This window comes from Sminthopsis crassicaudata, chromosome 2 (assembly GCF_048593235.1).
Source record: "Sminthopsis crassicaudata isolate SCR6 chromosome 2, ASM4859323v1, whole genome shotgun sequence".
Taxonomy (NCBI): Eukaryota; Metazoa; Chordata; class Mammalia; order Dasyuromorphia; family Dasyuridae; genus Sminthopsis; species Sminthopsis crassicaudata.
In genome coordinates this window covers 211,766,019-211,785,727 of record NC_133618.1, presented here as the reverse complement: position 1 = coordinate 211,785,727, position 19,709 = coordinate 211,766,019, and positions in this window count along the sequence as shown.

Below are 19,709 nucleotides of genomic sequence, written 5' to 3'. Positions count from 1 at the left end.
TGTAGGAAAACATGCTGTTCTTTCAATCTTGGAGTAAGGTAGGTGTAGTACATAATAGGAATCTGGCACATATATTGATACCTTCATCAAGTTGGGTGGATAGAATCATTTATTGTTTAAGAACCTGGGAAAGTGGTTTTGGAGACAATTATATTGGTGTATGAAGGAAATTTCTTAAAGGCACTTGATCATAATTATACATTTGTACATGCTTGAGAAAAATCTCTTTAATCAGGTTTTGGAGGCATCCACTTTCAGATATTTGATTTTCCTCCATTCATTTCTGGGTCATCATTTTGATGTCCAGTGAAGGGATTAGAGTATCTGACTATAGTTTGAAAGTTTAGGGAAAAGAGCCAATGGAATAATGGAAGAATTAAAGATTATTTCAAATATTACAGATATATAAGTCTCAAAGAAAATGGGACAACCTTTGGGAAGGGAAAACAAATTTAAATAAGAATTTGAAGGAGTTTTGTGGAAGCCACAGATGACACAGAAAAATTTTAGAAACTCATATGATAATAATAATAATATAATTATATTTTATAGCATCAACATATTTTCTCCATTAATACCATTATAATTCAGATATCTTCTCTAGTATGAAGGGAGGACCAAAAAAACTTCACATGGATTGATTTTCCAGATTTCAGGAGTAACACACCCATAATCCCCGCAACTTGGAAGTGATAACTGTATATTTGTAAATTTGTTTTTGCCATATCTTTTCAATAAATATAAGTTTGTAAAAATCAAATCACTGCTAAGTGATTAAATGGAACTGAGGATATAATAAGATATCGACTCTAACAATGGGTAAAGAATAGTTAGTGGGGATTCAAGCTTATAGCAGTAGAGAAGGGATACCGTTTCATTGTTATAACTTAGAACCCTTGGAGGGAAATATACATTCTGGATCTAAGAGAGGATTCAAAGCATGGTCACTATTCTAAGTTGTAAAGCTAGCTGTCCATAAAACTTTGCTTAAAATTGTCTGGGCAAAATGTAAAATGGTGGAAATAAGAAAAGCTCAGGAAGAAGTATTGGAAATTCATTTAATGCCAATGAACCTCACTTTTTTTAATCTACAAAACAAAGAATTTAGTTTATTTATTCTAAAGTCCCTTCTAGCTTTAGATCTAAGAAACTAAGAGAGTCATGTACTTGCCACTTTAAAAAAAAAAGTTGTATTACTGAATCTTGTTGTAATACACCTTACTTTTTTTTTTTAATGGATTTGGTTATACAGGTAAAACCAATAGTAGTAAATTGTAGTAAATAATACAACAAATGTAGTATTATTCACTGTGTAATTACCATATAAAAAGTAGGGAATAGTAATATCTAGCATTTTTAGTGCTTTAAGGTTTGCAAAGTGTTTATATATGTTATTTCTAATTGTTCTCTTAGAAATCACGGGAAAAATCAATTGCTTTTCTTTCTGAAGAAAGAGCAATCTATTCGATTTTACAATTTTTTGCTGAAAATCTTATATTTATCTCTACTTTTCAGAAGTCACTTATGATAAATTGGTTCAATTAATCATATCTGATTATGACACTATGGAGTGTCATTTTTTACCAATACCAAGATATTTTACATCTTCACTTGTTTGATGTTATGCATATATAGTTACTGGTATTTATTTCTGCTGCTATTAAATATATTGTCATTGTCCCTTAGCCCACTGTCCTTAGGAAAAACATAAGATCTGTCATGGATATAAATTAAATTAGTGATTAGCTAGAATAGAATCTGATCCCCTTTGGGGTTTGACTTTTCCTCCCCATATCCAGCTCTAAAACAAGAACTGCTAAATGACAGGAAAATTCCAAATTAGGCTACATGACATAACTCTTTTCCTTGTTAAGACAATGTGCAAGCACCATTTTGTAAAAAAAAATCCTTTCTTGGTTTTCCTTCCTAATCTGTCCTTCACCCAGAATCTTGGTGCCCTCCCTTACTTACATTTATTATTTAATAGGTGGGGTGGCTAGGTGGTACACTGGATAGAACACCAGCCTTGAATTCAGGAGGACTGGAGTTCAAATCTGGTCTCATACACTTAACACTTCCTAGCCGTGTGACCCTGGGCAAGTCACTTACCCCAGCCTCAGGAAAAAAAAAAAGAAAAAAAAGTATTATTTAATATGTGTATAAGTATATATGTATATATTATCTCACTGGAGAAATCTAATATTCTTAAGAGTATGGATTCTTTTTTTTTTTTTGTATTTTTATGTTTTGCACTTAGTACTAAGTGCTTGATAAATTAAATGCTAATAAATATTTATTGATTGAATAACTGAAATTAAGGTTTTTAGATAGATAAAAATTACCTGATCTCTGTTCTGAGAGGGATAAAATCTGCCATAATGAGATAATATGTTTTTTGATATTTAGGGAGTAAAAGATGAGAAGCTTTTTGAGACAGTGATGATCATAATCTTGATAAGGGCAAAAAAAAAGTTATTAGGAGCTATTATCAAGAATTGTAAGAAATACAATAGCATTTCCCACATAATATCTTCCTTAAACCCTCTAGTTAAAAAAAATACAAATCCTTCTTTAATTCTCTTGTTGCCCTTTTTTATTTGTTTTGTGTTTCTTATAATACAGTTCATTGTAGTTATTGTGGAATTGCTGAATAAATGGAATGAAAAGATTCAATTCCTTATGTGAAAGCCTAGCTAACATAATAATAAAAATGACAATAATACTTTAATTAGTTTATTCAATGTCATATCAATCAAATTGTCAAGTGATCTCTTTATAGAACTATAGGAAAATAATGAAATTCATAAGGAGAGGAAAATGAATTTCAAAAAAATTAATGGAAGAAATAGGAGAGAGGATTGTTTAGTAGTGTCAGATATCAAAACATACCACAAATTAATAATTATTAAAATATTTTACTAATAGTTATAAGAGAGACCTGAAAGTGGAACAAATTATGTACAAATTATAGAAAAATAGAAGTATCTAGGACTCTAGGATTGAATATAAACAAGAATCTCAATTCCCAGTTAAAGGCTCATGATTTGACAACAAAAATATTGGGAAATTTAATTGCAATATAAAATAAATTAGATTTCTAATAATACCTTATACTTTATAGAAAGAGAAGCTCCAAATGTGTATGGGACATATACAGATGGTTAGAACGTAAGCAAAATTAAAGAAACATGCAAAATATCAGTTCTATGAATGAGAAAAAAAAAGTTCAAGAGCAAACAAGGAATAGAAAGAATCATAAATGAAAAAGGGATAATTTTGATTAGATAAAATTCAAAACATATGCACAAGCAAATCTAATTTGATTTAATCTGATTAAAAGGAAAACAACTAGGAAAAATCTTTTAGGAAGATCCTCTGATAAAGATCTTATTTATAAGATATATATTAAAAAGTCAATCAAGAGGGCAGCTGGTTGGTGTAGTGCATAAAGCATGAGCCCTCTAGTCAGGAGGACTTGAGTTCAAATGTGACCTCAGCCACCTAACACTTCCTGGCTGTGTGACCCTGGGCAGCCCTTTTTGTAGTGGCAAAAAACTGGAAACCGAGTGCATGCTCATTAGTTGGACAATGGCTGAATAACCTATGGTTCATGTATGTTATGGAATATGTTGGTTCTATAAGAAATGATCAGCGGAATGATTTCACAGAAACCTAAGGTGACTTACATGAACTAATGCTAAATGAAGTGAGCAAAATAGGAGATCATTATACATAGTTACAACAAGATTATACAATGATCAATTCTGATGGATGTGGCACTTCTCAACAATAAGATGATTCAGACCAGTTCCAATGATGTTGTGATGAAGAGAATGATCTACACTCAAAGAGAAGACTGTGGGAACTGAGTGGGGATCACAACATAACATTCTCTCTTTTTTATTATTTGCTTGCATTTTATTTTATTTCTCATTTTTTCTTTTTTAATTTGATTTTTCTTGTGCAGCAAGATAATTGTATAAATATGTATGCATATGTGGGGCTTAACATATTTTACCATGTTTAACAAATATATATGTATACATATACATATACATATACATATACATATACATATACATATACATATACATATACATACGTGTACATATATACATATATATATATATATATTTTTTTTTTATATATAATTACTTGCTATCTAGAGGATGGGATAGGGATAAGCAGAAACTTGGAACACAGGGCTTTGGAAGGGTTAATGATGAAAAATTATCAATGCATATCTTTAGAAAATTAAAAAGCTTTAATTACAAAATGAAATATTTTTTTTAAAATGTGTGTTCATATCTATTCATAATTTATCAGTTGGAGAATAGTTTGTATTATTATAAATTTGAGTATATCATTGCTATGTTTTTTTTACAAATGAGGCCTTTTATCAGAACCCTTGGATATAAAAATTTTTCCCAGGGAAAACAAGCTTTTTGAAGGTAAGAACCATGGCAGTTTTTTTTTTTTTTTTTTTTTTTGCTTTGTGTTAGCACCATTTCTAACATCATGCTTTGGACATGAGGTACTTCACAAATATGTTATATTTAATTTAATTAATTCCCCTACAGATAATAACTAATGAACAATATTGAATTTTCAGGAAACATAAAGAAGTGAGGAAATGCATCAATACTTCACTTGTAAATGCACTTTCTATTCCTGGGACTGAGAATTGTTTAAGAAAAAAATATGCTTTTAGTGATTTTATGAAATCCAGGAATTCAATATTTATTCATCTTTTATTTTTTATTAAAACTTTTTATTTTCAAAACATATGCATAGATACTTCGCATCTTTCACCTTTGTAAAACTTTATTTTCCTTTTTTTTTTGCTTCCCCTTGCCATACTTTCTCCTCTAAATGGCAATTGATCTAATGTCATTGTGCAATTATTTCATACATATTTCCATAATTATTATAGTGCACAAGAAAAATCATATTAAAAGGGGAAACAATGATCAAGAAAACAAAATGCAAACAAACAATACAAAAGTTGAAAATATTATGTTGTGATTCAAACTCAACCCACAGTCCTCTCTTTGGTGCAAATGTCTCTCTTCATCATCAAACCAGTAGAATTGGCCTTAATCACCTTACTATTGATAAGAGCCATGTCCATCAGAATTGAACACCACATAATCTTATTGTTACTGTATATAATGTTTTCTTGATTGTACTTCACTTAGCATCAGTTCATCATTGCCTCTCCAAAAATCATTCTGCTGATCATTTCTTATAGAAAAATACTATTCCATTACATTCACATACCATATTTTATTCAGCATTTCTCCAACTGATGGACATCCACTCAGTTTCTAATTTCTTACCACTGCAAAAAAGGTTCATGACAAACATTTTTGTACACATAGTTCCTTTCCCCCTTTTAATGATCTCCTTGGGATACAAGCCCAGGAGATACTGCAGTATCAAAATGTATGCACAGTACATGAAGTAATGCTAAGTGAAGTGAGCAGAATCAGGAGATTATTATGCATGGCAACATCAAGATTATACAGTGATCAATTCTGATGGACGTGGCACTTCTCAACAGTGAGACAATTCAGACCATTTCCAATGACCTTGTGATAAAAAAGCCATACACAGCCAATAGAACAGGATATAACTTTTGTTATATGTTTCGAACAGTTCACAACTGCACCAACAATATATTAGTGTTTCAGTTTTCCCATATCCCCTCCAACATTCATTAATATTTTTTTATTATCAAGATGGTGAAGAAGATACATGTGAATTTCTAAGTTCTCTTTTAGCCTCAATACCAACTAGTTAAATCAGCCTCAAAAATAACTCTGGACTGATAAAAACCAGAAGGATTAGAAGCACAACTTACCAGACAAAGAGAATCTGGAATTTCGACAGAAGAGGTCAGTTCCAAGGGATCAGAGAAGCCACTGAGATAGGGGAATCTGGCATAGGCTGATAGCTCTACGCTGTTTGTAAAACAGCGGATCAGAAGAGAAATCAAAGCCATTACAAAAAAAAAAAAAAAAAAAAAAAAAAAGACAGAAAATATAACTACCCCAAACTGGAAGTGACCTAACATAGATCTTGGCACGACTGCACCTTCTGCTGTCCAGGGATTTTCCTAGGGACAGTTAAGAGCCTGAACAGCGGGGGACACAACCCGTGGCAGCCTCTAATCCACATAGTGCTGGGCTCAGCCTGAGGAAGTGGAATTTCAAGGCATCCAAACTCCCTCAGCAGCAAAAATCCCACAGCAGTGAAACCCCTGCAGCAGTGGCTGTGCTTTCCGGGCAGAGACTTCTGGTTTGAGGGAGGGGTTTTCTTGGGATCAGCTACTAATATCCCTGGCCCCACAGGGGGTGGAGGGGTGGCGGGGAGGAGTTTTGGCTGGGGTTGTGAAGCTTTCGCTGTTTAGCCTCTAGTTTCAGGGCAGTTGCTAGGCCACACAGCAGGGGTTCCTCAGTGGGTATTCCTCACAAGGCAGCCATACTAACCACCTCTGAGCCATTTCTGGGTGTGGGGGGGTAACTCTCTCCCAGAGCTCTTTCATAGCCCAGTCACAATTTTGCTGCTTTTCATCCTATCTGGGAGCAAGCTAGTAAATTTCCTACCCAAAGGGCTGACTCCACCAAGCTTTAACAATGAGTAAGAAATTGAAGAGAATGATTGATACCTTCTATACAGAGAAAGAACAGGTACCCAACCCCAAGGAGGCTAACAGCAGACGGTCTCCAGATAATGTCCTAAAGGGGAATGATGCCTGCCACCGATCACATAACGCTCTCCTAGAAGAGACTATTAAAAAGTTAAGAGAGTTTGAAGAAAAATGGGGAAAGGAAAGAGAAGCTATGCTAGAGAGAAACAACGTCCTGAAATTTGAGTTGGAAAAAATAAAGAATTCACAGGAGTTGCAGTGAAACAATATTTGTGAATTAGAAAAGGCTAAAAAATCACAGGAGAGTAGGATTTCTGAATTGGAAAAGATAAAAAATTCCCCAGAAAGTAGGATTTGTGAATTGGAAAAAGAAAATAAATCACACACACACACACACACACACACAAAAAAAAAAAAAAAAAAAAAAAAAAAAAAAAAAAATTAGTGAAATGGAAAAAAAAATTCAACAGAGCAAAATAATTCATTTAAAAACTCAATTGGGCATATACAAAAAGAGCTAAAAAATGTGAATGAAGAAAATAACTTATTAAAATAACTTCTTAAAAATCAGGACTGAACAAATAGAAATGAATGATTCATTGAGAAATCAAGAATCAGTCAAAAAAATGAAAAGCTGGAGAATAATATCAAATATTTACTAGGAAAATCTATAGACCTGGAAAATAAATCTAGGAAAGATATTCTGAGGATCATTGGACTTCTCAAAAATTATGATGAAAAAAAAAAAAAAAAAAAAAAGCCTGGATTCTAATTTACAGGAAATCAACAAAGAGAACTGTCCAGAAATAATAGAAACAGAAGGGAAAATAAACATTGAAAGAATTCATTGAACACATTCTGAAAAAGACCCTAAAAAAAGAACTCCACTAAACACTGTGGCTAAGCTGCAGAACTACTAGACTAAGGAAAAATATTGGAAGCAGCTAGGAAAAAAAAATTCAAATATCAAGGTTCCATAATAAGGGTCACTCAAGATCTGGCTGCCTCCACATTAAAGGATCTAAGGGCCTGGAATCTGATGTTCCAAAAGGCAAAAGAACTTGGAATGCAACCAAGAATATATGGCCCGGCTAAGTTTAGCATTTCCATGGAAGAAGATGGACAATTAATGAAACAGAGGAATTCCATTTGTTTATAAGAAAAAAAAAACAGACAATCAAAAAATTTGATCTACATCCACAAGACTCAAGAGAAGCAGAAAAAAAAAAAAAAAAAGGTAAAAAGAACTCTTGAGAACTATATTTCTGTGCAGATATACAGAAAGTCCACATGGATAATTTGATTTTACTGATATAACATAAAAAAGGGACATAGTAAAGGGAAGAAGATAGTATCAGAAAATGGAAAAGGTGAGATAAAAAGAGGGAAACTACATCCCAGGAAGAGGCAAAGAAAATTTACCACATCTGAGGGAATTTAGAGAAGGGGAGCAACATTGTGTGAAATTTACTCTCATCAGAGTAGTCTCAAAGAGTAAATAATTGACATATTTGTTTTTCAGAGAATTCTCTCTCACCTCATCATAAGGGGGAAAAGGGAAAAGGAAAAGAGAAATAAGGGAAGGGTACAAGAAACAGGAAGGGACTTAAAAGGAGGGGGGAGGGATACTAAAAAGCGAAGGCTGTGTGACACAAGTGGTGTCCATAAATTTTATACTGGGGAAGGGGTTCAGGGGGAACAAGGAGAAAAAAGCACAATCAGGGGATAATGTGATGGTAGGAAATACAGAAATTAGTAATTTCAATTGTAAATGTGAATGAAATGAACTATCCCATTAAGCAGAGGCAGATAGCAGACTGGATAAAAAGTCAGAACCCTACAATATGTTATTTACAGGAAACACATTTAAAGCAGGGAGATGCATACAGAGTAAATGTAAAAGGCTGGAGCAGAATCTATTATACTTCAGGTGAATTAAAAAAAGCAGGGATAGCCATCCTTATCTCAGATCAAGCAAAAGCAGAAATTGATCTAACTAAAAGAGATAAGGAAGGAAACTTATATCCTGCTAAAAAGTAGCATAAACAATGAAGTCATATCAATACTAAACATATATGCACCAAGTAGTATAGCATCTAACTTCGTAAAGGAAAAGTTAAGAGACTTGAAAGAAGAAATAGACAGCAAAACTATAATAGTGGGAGATCTGACCTTGCACTCTCAGATTTAGACAAATCAAACCACAAAAAAATTAAAAAGAAATTAAAAAGGTAAATAGAACATTAGAAAAACTAGGTATAATAGATCTTTGGAGAAAACTGAATGGTTACAGAAAGGAGTATACATTCTTCTCAGAAGTTCATAGAACCTATACAAAAATTGACCATATATTAGGACATAAAGATCTCAAAATTAAATGCAGGAAGGCAGAAATAATAAATGCCTTCTTCTCAGATCACAATGCAATAAAAAATACATTCAACAAGAAGTTAGGGGTAAATAGACCAAAAAGTAATTGGAAACTAAATAATCTCATCTTAAAGAATGACTGGGTGAAACAGTAAATTATAGAAACAATTAATAATTTCACCCAAGATAATGACAATGATGAGACATCATACCAAAATTTGTGGGATGCAGCTAAAGTGCTAATAAGGGGAAATTTTATATCTTTAGAGGCTTACTTGAATAAAATAGAAAAGGAGAAGATCAATGAATTGGGCCTGCAACTCAAAAAGCTAGAAAAAGACCAAATTAAAAACCCCGAACCAAAAACTAAACTTGAAATTCTAAAATTGAAATGAGAAATCAGTAACATTGAAAGTAAAAAAAAAAAAATATTTGAATTAATAAATAAAAGTAAGAGTTGGCTTTATGAAAAAGCCAATACAGTAGACAAACCTTTTGTAAATCTGATCAGAAAAAGGAAAGAGGAAAGGAAAAGTAAATTGTTAGTCTTAAAAATGAAAAGGGGGATCTTTCCACCAATGAAGAGGAAATTAGAGCAATAATATGGAATTACTTTGTCCAACTTTATGCCAATAAATTTGATAACTTAAGTGAAATGGATGACTACTTCCAAAAATATAGGCTTCCTAGATTAACAGAGGAGGAGGTAAAGTGCTTAAAGAGTCCCATTTCAGAAAAAGAAATAGAGCAAGCTATCAATTCCCCAGGAAAAAATCCCAGCACCAGATGGACTTACATGTGACTTTTACCAAACATTTAAAGAACAATTAGCCCCAATGTTATATAAACTATTTGAAAAAATAGGGGATGAAAGAGTCCTACCAAACTCCTTTTATAACACAGACATGGTACTGATATCTAAACCAGTTAGGTTGAAAACTGAGAAAGAAAACTATAGACCAATCTCCTTAATGAATATTGATGCTAAAATCTTAAATAAAATATTAGCAAAAAAATTCAGAAAATCATCCCCAGGATAATACACTATGACCAAGTAGGATTTATACCAGGAATGCAGGGCAGGTTTAGTATTAGGAAAACTATGAGTATAATTGACCATATTAATAATCAAATTAATGAAAACCATATGATCATCTCAATAGAGGCAGAAAAAGCATTTGACAAAATCCAATATCCATTCCTACTAAAAACGCTTGAGAGTATAGCAATAAATGGACTATTCCTTAAAATAGTCAGGAGCATATATTTAAAACTGTCAGTAAGCATAATATGTAACAGAGATAAACTGGAACCTTTCCCAGCAAGATCAGGAGTGAAACAAGGTTGCCCACTATCACCATTACTCTTCATTATAGTACTAGAAACACTAGTCTCGGCAATAAGAGCCGAGAAAGAGATTCAAGGAATTAGAGTAGGAAATGAGGAAATCAAACTATCATTCTTTGCAGATGACATGATGGTATACTTAGAGAACCCCAAAGACTCTGCTAAAAAGCTACTAGAAATAATTCACAACTTTAGCGAAGTTGCTGGATACAAAATAAATCCACATAAATCCTCAGCATTTTTATACATCACCAACAAAATGCAACAGCAAGAGATACAAAGAGAAATTCCATTCAAAACAACTGGTGATAGTTTAAAATATTTGGGAATGCATCTACCAAAGAAAAGTCAGGAATTATATGAGCAAAATTACAAAACACTGGCCACAAAAATAAAGTCAGATTTAAATAATTGGAAAGACATTCAGTGCTCTTGGATAGGCCGAGCGACCATAATAAAGATGACAAAACTCCCCAAGCTAATGTATTTATTTAGTGATATACCAATCAGACTCCCAAGAAATTTATTTTAATGACCTAGAAAAAAATAACAACAAAATTCATATGGAAGAATAAAAGGTCGAGAAATTAAAGGGAATTAATGAAAAAAAAAGTCAGATGAAGTTGCTCTAACTCTACCTGATCTAAAGCTATATTATAAAGCAGCAGTCACCAAAACCATTTGGTAATGTCTAAGAAATAGACTAGTTGATCAGGGGAACAGATTAGGTACACAGGACAAAATAGGGTACAACTATAGCAATCTAATGTTTGACAAACCCAAAGATACCAACTTTTGGGATAGGAATTCTTTATTTGAAAAAAACTGTTGGGAAAACTGGAAATTAGTATGGCAGAAAGTACATATTGACCCATACTTAACACAATATACCAAGATAAGATCAAAATGGGTCCGTGATTTAGGCATAAAGAATGAGATCATAAATAGATTAGAGGAACAGAGGATAGTCTACCTCTCAGACTTGTGGAGGAGAAAGGAATTTATGACCAGAGGAGAACTAGAGATCCTTATTGACCACAAAATAGAAGATTTTGATTACATCAAATTAAAGAGCTATTGTACAAACAAAACTAATGCTAATAAGAATAGGGAAGTAACAAATTGGGAAAATATTTTTACAGTTAAAAGTTCTCATAAAGGACTCATTTCCAAAATCTATAGAGAACTGACTCTAATTTATAAGAAATCAAACCATTCCCCAATTGATAAATGGTCAAAGGATATGAAAAGACAATTTTCAGATGATGAAATTGAAACTGTATCTATCTACTCTTATCCAAATATTCCAAATCACTACTGATCAGATAAATGCAAATTAAGACAACTCTGAGATACCACTACACACCTGTCAGATTGGCTAAGATGACAGGAAAAGATAATGATGAATGTTGGAGGGGCTGTGGGAAAACTCGGACATTGATGCATTGTTGGTGGAGTTGTGAAAGAATCCAGCCATTCTGGAGAGCAATTTGGAACTATGCCCAAAAAGTTATAAAATTCTGCATGCCCTTTGATCCAGCAATGCTACTACTGGTCTTATGTCCCAAAGAAATACTAAAGAAGGGAAAGGGACCTATATTTGCCAAAATGTTTGTGGCAGCTCTTTTTGTAGTGGCTAGAAAATGGAAAATGAATGGGTACCCATCTATTAGAGAATGGTTGGGTAAATTGTGATATATGAATATTATGGAATATTATTGCTCTGTAAGAAATGATCAGCAAGATGAATACAGAGAGGCTTAGAGAGACATATATGATCTGATGATGAGTGAAAAGAGCAGAACCAGGAGATAAACAACGATATTGTCTGAAGATATATTCTAATTGAAGTGGACATCTTCAACAAAGAGAAGATCCAATTCAGTTCCAATTGATCAACGATGGACAGAAGCAGCTACACCCATAGAAGGGACACTGGCAAAGAAGTGTAAAATGTTTGCACTATTGTCTTTCTATCCAAGTTGCTTATAACCTTCTGAATCCAATTCTTACCATGCAACAAGAAATTTGGTTTTACACATATATATTGAATCTAGGATATACTGTAACACATTTAATATATATGAGATTGCCTGTCATATAGGGGAGGGAGTGGAGGGAGGAAGGAGAAAATTTGGAAACTTGAATACGAGAGATAATGTTGTAAAAAAATTTACCCATGCATATGTACTGTCAAAATACTATAATTATAAAATTAATAAATTATTTTTAAAAATTTTTATATTATTTTAACCAATCTGAGAGGTGTGTTGTGGTACCTCAGAGGTGTCTTATCTTGCATTTTCTTGTCAATAGGGCTTTAGAGAATCTTTTCATATGACTAGAAATGGCTTCAATTTCTTCTTCTAAAAATTGTTCAGAAAAGGGGGGGGGGGCAGAGCCAAGATGGCGGAGAAGAAACACACAACTCTGTGAACATCTTTACTCCCTCACAACCAATTAGATAAATCAGCCTCAGAAATAGCGCTGGACTGATAGATACCACAAGGACTGGAAGCACAACTTACCAGCTGAAGAGAATCTGGAGTTTCAACAGTAAAGGTCAGTTCCCAGGGGAGGAAGAAGAGAGGCCAGCACAGACGGTTGGGTCCTAGCATACTGCGCCAATTGCGCTGGGAAGGGCTCTGGGATCAGAGAAGCCACTGAGATAAAGGAATCTGGCACAGGTTGTTAGCTCTTCTCTGCTTATAATATAGCAGTTCAGAAGAGAAATCTAAACACTTTAAAAATTCAGATAGATTAGAAGATCCAACTCACTTCCATTTGATCAATGATGGACAGAAATAACTACACCCAGAGAAGGAACACTGGGAAGTAAATGTAAACTGTTAGCACTACTGTCTATCTACCCAGCTTACTTATACCTTAAGAATCTAATATTTAACGTGCAACAAGAAAATTGGATTTACACACGTATATTGTATGTAGGTTATACTGTAACACACATAAAATGTATGGGATTGCCTGTCATCTAGGGGAGGGAGTAGAGGGAGAGAGGGGATAATTTGGAAAAATGATTACAAGGGATAATGTTATTTTTTAAAAATTGCTCATGCATATATACTGTCAAAAATTTTTATAATAAAGTGACTGTTTTCAAAAAATAAATAAATTTTAAAAATTAATTTAATATTAAAACATAAAAAAAAAACATCTTAAAATGAATGTCAGGTTCTTAAAGGCAATAACTCTTTTATCTTTTTTTCTTAATTGTAACACTTAAATGTTTGCTGACTGATTGGCTAACTGATTTGTCTTTTTCTATTAGATTGTCAGGTTCTTATTCAGTTCTACAATAGAAAATTAATAAAAAAATATGGACAAACATTTCTCAAAGGAATTGAAAAGTATTAATAGCTATAAGGAAATATTCTACAAATTAAATAATCTAATAATAAAATAAATGCAAATCAGAGTAAACCTGAGTTTTCATTTCAAACTCTGAAAAAAGACAATGATGAGAAAAAATAAGAACAATAACTATTTGAAAGACATATTGGAAGATAGGCACATTAGTACTTATTTGTGAAACCACACAATAATTTTAAATAAAATATCAAGTTATAGTTTAAAAGAAATCTTTCCATTTCTCTCATCATTTTTTTTTCTTTTTGTGGCTCTATAATTTCATTTTTTAAGCTTTTTATATTTCTTGGGGTGACATCCCTCATAGAATCTTAAACCACAGGATCTAACTATCATTTCTCTGAACTTTTTGAAAGCATATCTCCAAAAATTTAAAATGCTTGTCAGATTTCTTTTCCTTATAACAAATTCTATAATTCAATGCTCACTTCATCTCAGGGAAATCATCATATTAAACTTTGCCATCAAATCCTCTTTGGTAAGAATTAGGTCCAGAATTAATATGGCAGAAATTAGATATGGATCCACACTTAACACCATATACCAAGATAAAATCAAAATGGGTCCATGATTTAGGCATACAGAGTGAGATAATAAATAGATTAGAGGAACAGAGGATAGTCTACCTCTCAGACTTGTGGAGGAGGAGGGAATTTATGACCAGAGGAGAACTAGAGATCATTATTGATCACAAAATAGAAGATTTTGATTACATCAAACTAAAAAGTTTCTGTAGAAACAATACTAATGCAAACAAGATTAGAAGGGAAGTTACAAATTGGGAAAATATTTTTAAAAGCAAAGGTCTGGCAAAAGTCTCATTTCCAAAATATATAGAGAACTGACCCTAATTTATAAGAAACCGAACCATTCTCCAGTTGATAAATGGTCAAAGGATATGAACAGACAATTCTCAGATGAAGAAATTGTAACTATATCCACTCATATGAAAGAGTGTTCCAAATCACTACTGATCAGAGAGATGCAAATTAAGACAACTCTGAGATACCACTACACACCTGTCAGATTGGCTAAGATGACAGGAACAAATAATGCTGAATGTTGGAGGGGATGTGGGAAAACTGGGACACTGATACATTGCTGGTGGAGTTGTGAAAGAATCCAGCCATTCTGGAGAGCAATTTGGAACTATGCCCAAAAAGTTATCAAACTGTGCATACCCTTTGACCCAGCAGTGCTACTACTGGGCTTATATCCCAAAGAAATACTAAAGAGTGGAAAGAGACATATATGTGCCAAAATGTTTGTGGCAGCTCTTTTTGTTGTAGCTAGAAACTGGAAGATGAATGGTTGTCCATCAGTTGGAGAATGGTTGGGTAAATTATGGTATATGAAGGTTACGGAATATTATTGCTCTGTAAGAAATGACCAGCAGGAGGAATACAGAGAGGCTTACAGAGACTTACATCAACTGATGCTGAGTGAAATGAGCAGAACCAGAAGATCACTGTACACTTCAACAACAATACTGTATGAGGATATATTCTGATGGTAGTGGAAATCTTCAACATAAAGAAGAGCCAACTCACTTCCAGTTGATCAATGATGGACAGAGGTAGTTACACCCAGAGAAGAAACACTGGGAAGTGAATGTAAATTGTTAGCACCAATATCTGTCTGCCCAGGTTACATGTACCTTCGGAATCTAATGCTTATTGTACAACAAGAAAATGGTATTTACACACATGTATTGTATCTAGGTTATATTGTAACACATGTAAAATGTATGGGACTGCCTGTCATCAGGGGGAGGGAGTAGAGGAAGGGGGGAATAATTTGGAAAAAATGAATACAAGGGATAATATTATAAAAAATATATAATAATAAAAAAAAGAATTAGGTCCAGAATAGAAATGGGTTTTTTTTGTTTGTTTTGTTTTGTTTTGTTTTGTTTTCCATTGGCCCTTCCATCTTTCAAAAGATGTTTTCCTTTTTTTTTCACTAGTATAAATCAAGACACTAATATCTTCTGTCTTTAGAATTGAGTAAGAGATATGTAGCAAAATTTTGTCTAACTAAAGTTTCTCAGTTTACTATATAATATGTCTATATTAGTCTTTTGATATATTTCCCAGATTCTTCATCTATGTCTTCTTTCTGAATAAATCGTCTGTACCATACTCCAGTGAAACTATCACTTCTATTTCTCGCTCTGCTCTTATACACTCAACTATATGTTCTATAACTACTTCCTGAAATCTCTTATATTTTTCTTAATGTACTATGCTACTCTATGTCCATTCTTCCAAACTTTGACATATCCTGTTTCTTTCTAATAACAAATATACTTTTGATAAGGAGATTCCAGTAATGAATTTCTTTCTCACAAAACTCAGCCATCCCTCTAAGATCAACTTTACCTCTTGAGTTGGGATCTTTAGTTCTATATTGTTATGCATCTTGTATGAAATTGTATATAAACAAATGAATCTATATATTTATTGATGTCATACCTCTCTTTTATATTATGACTTTTATGAATTTGGGGGTAGATCTGTCTTTATTCCAAAGTTATTACAATTCTTCTCCATGCTATGAATCTTTATTTAAACAAATATATGTGCACATTAGTTGTATATATTCTATACACATATAATATATACAAACTCTGCATGTATGTGTAATGCAAAGGGTTTTTCCTTCTAATTTAGGAACTACTTTGATTATTTTTTATAAGACTCTAGGTGAAAACCTTCTTAAAATTCCTTATTAAGCATACCCAGCATTTGGCCAAGACTATGTATATATTATATTTTCCTATGATTCTAAATTCATATGTCAAATAGTAGTACAAAACAGGATGTGGGTTCAAACCATAATTTTTTTATTCTAAACTAAATAAAGTTAACAATGTATCACAACTGAATCTTCCCTCAATAAACAATTACTAAATCAAGGGAAGGACTCTACCTATTTTGTACAGTGAAAAAAAAAGAAAAAAGGAGACTGACTAATTGAGGTTTGAGCCTTTATTATATTTTACAGACTAATAAAATATTTGCAGAGCATTTTGAAAAGCCTAAAGAGCTATACAAATGTTAGCTATTCAAATCAATATACAGGACTTTGGGGTTCTTATTAACCCCATTCATAAAATAAATTATTGTGACTTATATAAATCATACAATAATTCTGATAAAGGATAGATTTTGGTACTATTTAAAGTTTTCTATTAGAAGCATTTGACCTTTTAATAAAACTAGTTATCCATTAAATCGAATATAGTTTCTTAGAAATGTCATAATTTGGATATGAGAATATGCAAGATAGGTTGCTTGGTGGATAGTGCATGGAATCTGGTATCAGGGAAACCTGAGTTCACATCCAATCTCAGTCACTTAATCATCTCTTAACCTCTCTCTGACCCAATTTCCTTATCTGTCAAACTTGTATAATAATAGCACTGATCTCTCAGGGTTATGAGCACCAAATGAGACAATTTTAATAATAAAAAAAAAAGTTTAGCACAATTCGTGGCACATACTAGATACTTATTAAATATTTCCTCTCTTCTGTTTCTCCAAAGGCAAAAACAGTTCATGAATGACTTATCATTCATTTATATTACTGAAATTATGATGTCAGTGTTAGGATTACCAGGTGAGAACTCAGGTTGTCTGGACAGTGACAAGGTGAGAACTCAGGTTGTCTGGATAGTGACAAGGTGAGAATTCAGGTTGACTTGACAGTTCTCTGGCTCAGACCTTTGGTTTGGGCCTTTTAAGGGAGTTTACACCTTAGGAATTCCAGGAGGAGCAAGCTCTCATTGGTTGAAGTGGTTCTTCCCAGAAGCCCTTGTATGATCCCACGCCCATACTCTGGGAGGATAAAAGAGGCAATATTGAGCCTGGAGAGCAGCCTGGGGAAGGACAAGAGCTGGAGGAGATTCAGAGCCAGGATTCAGGAAGAAGAAGAGGCTGGAGGCTCCAGAAGCCTTCCAAGAAACCTGCTCATAGAGGAAAAGATTATACAGAAAAGAAACCTCCTCCCAGAGAAGGATTACAACTGAGAAATGATCAGAACATTACAAATTGGCACCCAACAACGTGGGACAAGGATTTTTGCTTATCCTGACAAGGACTTATTCTGAGCCCTTCAGAGGAGCTAGACTGGACCATAGCATGTCAGGAAATGGACTTGGATTAATTGATCTGAGATATTTCTTCCCAAATCTCAATATATAATGATATTATCCGAGAAAATTTTCTCAAAGGATTTTCTTAAACTTTTGTTTGTTTATTTGTTTGCTATTCCCTGGGGTTTGCTTCTAAATAATTCCCAAAAGTGAAGGTCACTGTAATCATATGCTATTGAAGGAGGAAGAAATGCTTTTCAATGAAATTTCTATTTGAATTTTTCCCGGTTAACAAGCAAGCAAAAGTTGTTGGACAGTGATGAAGGGCAAAATATGTTGATTTTATTAATATGCAGGCAGTGTCCAACTTTTTTTTAAATTAAAATCTCTATCTAATTAGATATTGCCATTATGGCAGACATGTTAAGTTTAGATCATGTTTTTCTGAAAGAGTAGGAGTGTGAAATGAATGCATATTTCTCAGGGAGTATAATATAATTGGAAAATCCTTAGGGTGTCTTTGACATAGGGATAGGCACTAAAGCCTCAAGCCATTTTGTTTTATTTTAAAGCAAATTCCATTAAGATGGGAAGCTTAAAAAAAAATCAGCCTACTTGGTGATAAAACTAAAATAGGATTGAAGTAGGTGCTGAGTACACCACTGGTATGAGCTGAGCTTTAAGACTTTTGTTTGAGGATTGGTGCCACTAAGGACTTGAAAGAGTGGTATTGTCTAAATATTGATGTTTAATGTGATTTTCATTGCATTTAACTAAGCACACACCAGCAAAGATCAAATCCTAGAGATATCTAAAATTTTTGAGGAAATATGCCAAAGTTAGGACAAATATAAAGATGGAATATGATGAAAGTTCTGATTATTTTAATGCAGTTGCGCAGATCATCAAATGGACTTAGTTTTTCCTCCCACCTTTTGATCTCATTGTCATTTTTTTTTTTTATTTTTTAAATGGCCTATTTGGATAAAAGTTAGAAATCATTCAGAAACAACACGTAGATTGAGTCATACTTAGAAGTACACCTGTTTATAAAAGCTTCTCCACATTGAATATGAATGCACAAATAGCTGTCTAAGGAAAAAAGTAAAGGATATAATTTAATTAATTAATAAGTAAATAAAAAAAAAAAAACAAACTACATATGAGTTAAATATATTGCTAACTCAGATACTGCAAAAGATCTCTGAGGTAATGTGGAGATATTCCTTACTTTCCAGAACTCAAGGTATCTAAATCTTCTTATCCTGTGAGACTTAACTTTAACATTCCCAAATAATTACAACCTCTTTTCTGGTTATAGATCTCTATGATAAAATTTTATCCACTTATTTAATATATATTTATCTATTCAGTGCCTACTTTCAATCAAGAATTGTAGATTAAAACAAAAATGAAATAATTTCTACCCTCAAGGAGCTTACATTCTACATACACAGATAATAAATACTAGTAAATACGTTTCATTTCTCTTTTCCTATTTCATAACTACATAGCATTTATCTTTTTCTTTCAGACAATTGTAAGATTGTAACCTTGAAAGTTCTTGAAAGCCTGCCAGTTATCTTCTCTTATTTTCATCAAAGATGCTTTTAATGTATCTGGAAATCATATTCATACAGATTTTGTAGAAATTGGATATAATTATATTTATTTATGAATATTTTCTGGGTTGACTTTTCTATAATAACAATATTCATAATTTATTCTATAAAGGCATTTAGTGTCCTCTTTCAATGGCCTCAGCATATTTCTTTGCATAATCTTTGTATATTAACATTTCTTCTCATGCTTTTCTTTTCTTCAGAGCCATTTTTACTTTTTTGTACAAGTTTTAAC